The following is an 8,043-nucleotide window of genomic DNA, read 5'->3' on the forward strand; positions in this document are numbered from 1 at the left end:
AGCCGGGAAGAGAGTTAAAAGACAAGAATCCGATTGTGGTCAACAGATCCAGATATCGCAGGATTGATGATTTTGTATGGTTGATGAACTCTTGTCATCACATCGAAGTTTTTCGTACTTAAACGTATATATATATATTGGTTGATCCATTAATCTGCTAATTGGCGTGAGTTCTTTTGTCATTTGGTAAGACATTTATTTGCATTTCTAGCACCTAGATCCCTGTTGAATTGGCATCCACTCAGCGCTTTGAGGTGTTTGTTGTTGTTTTTCATCACTCCTGATAATTAGCGGCGTTTTGGTCTAAACCTTGGTGTTGCTATCTGCATTTAGAATGCCTGATATTACTTGTTAATCTGGCATTAAGAATCCTGAAGATAAGACGCTAATATCCCTTGTATTCTTAGCATCTTCTCTGTTACAACTTACCTAGCTGGGCGGCATTGCCTGTGGCTTTCGACTACAGTGTTTGGTACCAGAACACCCTAACGGACTGTGCCTTTTTGCAATAAATCTGGGCAATTGAATCTGCAGTTGAGATGCAGTCTGCAAACTGACTTTGGCATCCATCTTAACCTATATAAGAGGCGGCAATATTGGATGATCTGCATGCTTGATTTGGGCGATTTAATTCTGCATTGTAGAGGCCTTGCTACAGCCACGTGGGATTCACAATTTGGAAATTCAAAGCATTTCATCTGGCGACAACCAAACTTGTAGGCTATGAGGTTCTGTAAATTATGAATTGTAATTACCAGTGTAAGGTTTGTTCCACGTGATGATCTCCTGCTTACAGCTTCAGCAGATAAGACTGTTCGGATATGGCAAGGAAATGAAGATGGAAGCTACAATTGCCGGCATACTTTGAAGACCATTCAGCTGAGGTTAGTGATGCTTCCTTAGAGGATGGATACATATCTGTTTCTTTCCACCCTAATGGTCTCATCTTAGGAACGGGGACATATAGATATGATTTGAGGAACAGTGATGGATGGAGTCGAAGCAACTCAAAAACAAAGTCTGAGTCAGTATTCCAGTACTGATTCTTCTCTTGCCAGGTGTATCTAATTAAATTATCGTATTTGCAAGTTGCTTAATTTAGCAAATAAAGTTGGCATTTGATAAATTGTTGTACCTCAGTTGGGGTAATTCAGTAGTTCTTCAAATCAGAACCATTTACTAGTATCGTAATTGTTTGACGAAATGTCAAACCCTTGAAGTTTTAAGTTTTTGGTGCTTAAAGAGTTAATAATCCGGTCGGGGATATCTCAGTGGTATCAGAGCCTGTTTTGCAAACCATTTGACGAATTGCCACAGTACATTGTTGGAATTTAGTGACCTTTATAGCTAGGGTCATCTACTATGCTACCTCACAGGGATCTCGAGGAAGGGTTTGTTGAGCAGAATGCACGGGATCCTATCCAGCCTACAGTCACTCGGAGTCAGAGATTGGAGCCATATATTGATTACCAGTTCAGTAATGATGAGCTAGCAGCAGAATTTGGAGGTTCTTACCGGCATTATACGGTAGGGTACGCTCATCATTTCTCTTTTGACACAGAGGTAGAAGATTTTATTTCACGCAGATGTAGATTGGCTCCAGTTTCTTATCATCCATTAGGGGATAGATTGGCACCATCTTTTGAAGATAAAACTGGTAGTAGCAAGTTACTCGGCTTGCCGCATCGACACGCCTGGAGTAGTTTTTTAGAGATTGGATTTGTTGGCAGTAATTCAGGTACCTATAGCTGTTGTCATATCTACAGTGCAGTTGGGTGCAAGTGTCATTCTGACGGGGGCTTGAGTTTTGATAGAGTTGATGTTTCAGTTGGCTTAAGTTCCGCAGAACGGTTTCTTCTATCGACATCTAGAGTTGGTTTTCAGATGATTCCATCAGAGTTGTCAGTTGTTTGGATATTGAGCATAGTTTCTCAGCTACAGGTATTGATGATTTCTTCATGGGAGTATGATGCAGATTGGGATGATACACAGGTTTACATTTGGGATCCAGGCAGACTGATTGGTTCATGGTTCAGCCATTGCTTGGGGACAAGCAATTTCAGGAAGGGCGGACTGTCATGTCCCCAATTTTTGGTGACAGTTCAATTTAATTAATTTAATTAATGGTTGTCCAAGGACGACTAATTAGTTATTTTAATTAAATAAAAAAGATAACCTTGTATTTAATAAAGTGACTTGGAAAATATTTAATAAAGTCACTTGAGGGATAAGATCAAAAATGTTCTAGAAGTCTCTGGAGAAGGTGGAAAGAAAAGAATAAATAGGCACCCTGGGGCTCCATTCGAATCAGGCGGTTGATTATCTCTCTTTGTGTTTCAGATTGTGATTCAATCACGAGTGCATTGTGAAATCTAGGGTTTCTACAATTGTCACAGTTGGCCATTGAGAACGATAACTCTCAATTGGTACGCAATTTTGAGGGTGTGAAATATCATCCGAATTATTGCAGATTGGAGGTGACATTCAGTCATTTCATCAGGGGCAGAATCGGGTGGTCTAAAGCCGAAGTTTGGTGGATCAGTTCTAAGAATTGATATTCGTAGATTTAAGCTTTCGCAAGGTTTATTATTTCAGGTGGCAAAAGGAGTAAGGCGACTTCTTCATAGGAAAGTTGCAGTGTGAGCAGATCGAGAGTAGAAGAACGAGTTCCAAGCCAGCTTTCCAGCCAGCATTTCCGTACGCTGTACCACGGAGCAATTCATACAGGGTCAAAGATAGGCAGGCGTCCGCATTGAACCCTTGCAACAAAATATCACCTGCAGCCGGCATCAGGCACCAATGATAGAAGGCGAAATAGAGAGATGGAGCAGATAGAATAAATTCAAATCCGTCCACCTACAACATTCGGGATTGAGAAGGAAATGGGAAGAAGAAACATCTTTCAAGCGACTTCCTTCAGCATCCGTGAACAACACTGGCAATTGCGTGGAGTTTCGAGAGATCACTAAATAATCGCAGAGTACAAGGACACGAATACCCTCACTGAATGATCAAACATGGGAAGGTGAGTCAGCGGCATCATCTCCTCTACCAGCCGGTAAAGTTTACTGTTCCTATTCCATCCACGTGGCTCAGGTCAGAATCACCAAACCAAGATCTGAGTGCGAGTCGGAGGTAGGATGATTTTCTTGTAGAGCTTGACCCGACTTGGATTCGGCTAGTTATGGCACCGACATTGGAGGGATTGCGCACCAACTGAATAGAGTATAGGAAGGGCATCTTGTTCTGGTGGAGACGTTGCAAATGTTTGTCTTGCAGGCAATCCAGGATTCTTGGGTGAATATGTGGGTCTGACTGGCATGAGATTGGATGGAGCAGAATTAGTCACTTGTGGTCTTGCAACTCATTTTGTGCATTCTACGCCAGGTGCATCTAATTAATAATAGTATTTGCAAGTTGTTTAATTTAGCAAATAAAGTTGGCATTTGATAAATTGTTGTACCTCAGTCGGGGTAATTTAGTAGTTCTTCAAATCAGAACCATCAGAGCTAGTCAGCCAACTGTTTGACGAAATGTCAAACCTTTGAATTTTTAGTATTTTTTGGTGCTGGAGTAAGCAATAATCCTATCGGGAATAATACAGTGGTATCAGAGCCTGTTTGCAAACTATTTGACGAATTGCCACAGTACATTGTTGGGATTTAGTGACCTTTAAAGCTAGGGTCATCTCAGTGGTATCAGAGCCTGTTTTGCAAACCATTTGATGAATTGCCACAGTACATTGTTGGAATTTAGTGACCTTTATAGCTAGGGTCATCTCAGTGGTATCAGAGCGGTTTTCTTGCCATCCTGTGGGGTGAGAACCGACTTACATGAGTGATCAGCACTCTACTTCAACGAAGATGGATAGGTACAGCACAAAGTCTCCAAGGACACAATCTCGGACAAGTAATAGACGCAGTATTCAGAGTCGGAATTGTGGAAAGGAGGACTATTTAGACATTCAGGATGAGCTCAGAAAAATCAAACATAACATGTCTGAACTGTTGGTTAAACACCACCATATGCTTGATAGGCTGTCCGTCCCAGCTAAGGTGAATAAATCAACTGGATTTCATTTTGTCAAACTTTCTCACAAAGCGTTGATTGATACAATGAGAGATGTTACTAGGAACCTTAATGAGGAGTTCGAGAAACAAGTGTACAACCGGTCAGAGGTTTCAGTTCGGTCATAGGAAGAAGTGGTGAAGGACATTACGCTGATGGGTAGTAACTGTCAACTTGACACTCAAGTTGAGACAATTGAATACGAGCTTTCCAAAGGTGATGTCTCTGATACTCAGGGTAGTTTGGTTCCGACAAGCAATGACTACAGTAAAGTGAGTTCAGATGATGATGAAGATTTCATTGTGCATGGTGATGAGATATCTGGTGAAAATGAGCAGACATCGAGCATTTATGATTTTGCTGACAGAGAGTACCAGGCTCAGTTAGATGCTTCGTCACATGAGGATGAGAATGGAAGTACTTCACATGATTTGTCCAGCTAGCTGAAGGTAAGCAAAGATAGTATTGTGGCTTCTTTATCTCATCATGACAGGATGCGGGAGATGTTAGAAGAACACATCCAGATGATTCAGTTACAAGGAAGACATAAGGGAGTTCAAGCAAAATCTTCTTGTTGTGACTTACATGCAATTGGTGAAGGAATGGGAACAACGAAGTTGAGCTATTTGCATCTTCTATCAGACCGTGACCATCTTCTTAGCCTTACCAAAGATTATTCAGATGCCTTGAGGAGGAAGGAGGAGGAAGTTGTCAAGCTTTCTTGCGAGCTTGAGGACACTCGAGCAACTTTGGCATTACAGGATTGGGAGAGACATGGAAATAAGCATGGCATGGAGCTGGGCTTAGTTTCATCTTACATACCTGACATTCAGCTTCCTGCAGCAGAAGGATCATATATGGTAGCTGATAATGTTACGAGTTCATCTTGCATTCACATCCAGGATAAAAGGACAATGGCAGACAGGTATGTGAAGTTAATTGGTATTGAGGTAAGGAGTTTGCTTGAGTTACCAGCTGTTCATTGTTTACGAATATGGACTCAAGAATGTTTCAGCAGCGTTTGGGATTCAATTGACTGGAGAACACTTAATGGTAGCAATGATTGTCTGAATGCTATCGTGGATTTGATTAGCAGAATACACGGTGTTGTCTTTCCTTGTGCCAGCAGCTTGTCCGATGTTGGTATTAGTTTTTATGCACCGTTGTTGGGTTTGGTTCATATTTCCAGTCGACCATCCTTGCTGAAACGTGTTGAAGGGTTTTCATATTTGGAAGCATGTACAGATGAGTCCCAGGATTGTTTTGACCTTGATGACATCCGGGAGGATGAAGTAGACAGTTTTAAAGATTCAGCTTCCTTGACAGTTTCTTTAAGTACAGAAGAGCTTGACAGCAGAACTATAGATTTTGACACTCTGGATGTTGATATAAGTTTTGAAGTTGATTCGAAAAATATAGATGGTAATAATCCAGAGACCAGTATCTTTGAGGACATTCCTCCAGACAATGTGTCAGAGGGAGTTTATAGAAGACAGTCCAACCAGAGCCATCATGTGGTTAGCCAGTTGAAAGTTAGTGAGCGAGACATTACTATTGCTTGTGAGCATTTTGATACTGCTCGTCAGTTGTTGGCTATTACTGGTTGGGGTTCTTCTATGACAGATGAGTCCAGCGGTGGTTACTTTTCTTTGGCAGAGATTCATGCCTTGCGTGAAGCTGTTCGGATTTTGAAGCAAGATTATTTACGATTGGTAGCCGACCGTGATCACTTGGTTGAGTGGGGGAGTACAGCATATGAGGCCCTCTTGGATCGTGAAGAGGAGGTGAGTGAGCTTTCCCAAGAGCTCATAGCGACTACTGAGGCGTTAGAGGACACACAGCGGGATCTATAGAAGTCGCAGTTTCAGTTGAAGGAGGTGACCGTGGAGTTGGAGCATTTGCGGTCAAAACCAGCCCCAAACCCAGTTCATTTGTCTAATGAGGTAGATGACGGTAAGTACACTCCTACAGTAGCTTTTGAGGAGCTTATTGTTGAGACTGACATACATGTTCAGGGTTTGGAAGAAGTTGGTCTTAATGAGTTCGGGATACCGGTAGAGTCAAGTTTCCAGATTGATTCTTCTCAGTTAGTTGATAGTGTGGTACAGTGGGGTATGCCACCTTCACAGGAGGATCAGTTGTGGTGTGCAGGGAAGTATATTGATGCTTCCTCGTATAATTTTTACTGCACTAAACCGTTCATGGAGTATTTGTTGGATAGTGCATGTGTTCATTTGGACCCGTATAAAGTGACAGAAGGTGTTCTCATCCATGATACTAGTGTTATTTGCAGATTGGTTGAGAAGATTATAGGGGTCCTTTCTACTATGCTACCTCACAGGGATCTCGAGGAAGGGTTTGTTGAGCAGAATGCATGAGATCCTATCCAGCCTACAGTCACTCGGAGTCAGAGATTGGAGCCATATATTGATTACCAGTTCAGTGATGATGAGCTAGCAGCAGAATTTGGAGGTTCTTACCGGCATTATACGGTAGGGTACGCTCATCATTTCTCTTTTGACACAGAGGTAGAAGATTTTATTTCACGCAGATGTAGATTGGCTCCAGTTTCTTATCATCCATTAGGGGATAGATTGGCACCATCTTTTGAAGATAAAACTGGTAGTAGCAAGTTACTCGGCTTGCCGCATCGACATGCCTGGAGTAGTTTTTCAGAGATTGGATTTGCTGGCAGTAATTCAGGTACCTATAGCTGTTGTCATATCTACAGTGCAGTTGGGTGCAAGTGTCATTCTGACGGGGGCTTGAGTTTTGATAGAGTTGATGTTTCAGTTGGCTTAAGTTCCGCAGAACGGTTTCTTCTATCGACATCTAGAGTTGGTTTTCAGATGATTCCATCAGAGTTGTCAGTTGTTCGGATATTGAGCATAGTTTCTCAGCTACAGGTATTGATGATTTCTTCACGGGAGTATGATGCGGATTGGGATGATACACAGGTTTACATTTGGGATCCAGGCAGACAGATTGGTTCATGGTTCAGCCATTGCTTGGGGACAAGCAATTTCAGGAAGGGCGGACTGTCATGTCCCCAATTTTTGGTGACAGTTCGATTTAATTAATTTAATTAATGGTTGTCCAAGGATGACTAATTAGTTATTTTAATTAAATAAAAAAGATAACCTTGTATTTAATAAAGTGACTTGGAAAATATTTAATAAAGTCACTTGAGGGATAAGATCAAAAATGTTCTAGAAGTCTCTGGAGAAGGTGGAAAGAAAAGAATAAATAGGCACCCTGGGGCTCCATTCAAATTAGGCGGTTGATTATCTCTCTTTGTGTTTCAGATTGTGATTCAATCACGGGTGCATTGTGAAACCTAGGGTTTCTACAATTGTCACAGTTGGCCATTGAGAACGATAACTCTCAATTGGTACGCAATTTTGAGGGTGTGAAATATCATCCAAATTATTGCAGATTGGAGGTGACATTCAGTCATTTCATCAGGGGCAGAATCAGGTGGTCTAAAGCCGAAGTTTGGTGGATCAGTTCTAAGAATTGATATTCGTAGATTTAAGCTTTCGCAAGGTTTATTATTTAAGGTGGAAAAAGGAGTAAGGTGACTTCTTCATAGGAAAGTTGCAGTGTGAGCAGATCGGGAGTAGAAGAACGAGTTCCAAGCCAGCTTTCCAGCCAGCATTTCCGTACGCTGTACCACGGAGCAATTCATACAGGGCCGAAGATAGACAGGCGTCTGCATTGAACCCTTGCAACAAAATATCACCTGCAGCCGGCATCAGGCACCAATGATAGAAGGCGGAATAGAGAGAGGGAGCGGATAGAATAAATTCAAATCCGTCCACCTGCAACATTTGGGATTGAGAAGGAAACGGGCAGAAGAAACATCTTTCAAGCGACTTCCTTCAGCATCCGTGAACAACACTGGCAATTGCGTGGAGTTTGGAGAGATCACTAAATAATCACAGAGTAGAAGGACACGAATACCCTCACCGAATG

The sequence above is a fragment of the Cupressus sempervirens genome, chromosome 9, assembly GCF_028749045.1.
Source record: "Cupressus sempervirens isolate cs-2001-9-10 chromosome 9, ASM2874904v1, whole genome shotgun sequence".
Taxonomy (NCBI): Eukaryota; Viridiplantae; Streptophyta; class Pinopsida; order Cupressales; family Cupressaceae; genus Cupressus; species Cupressus sempervirens.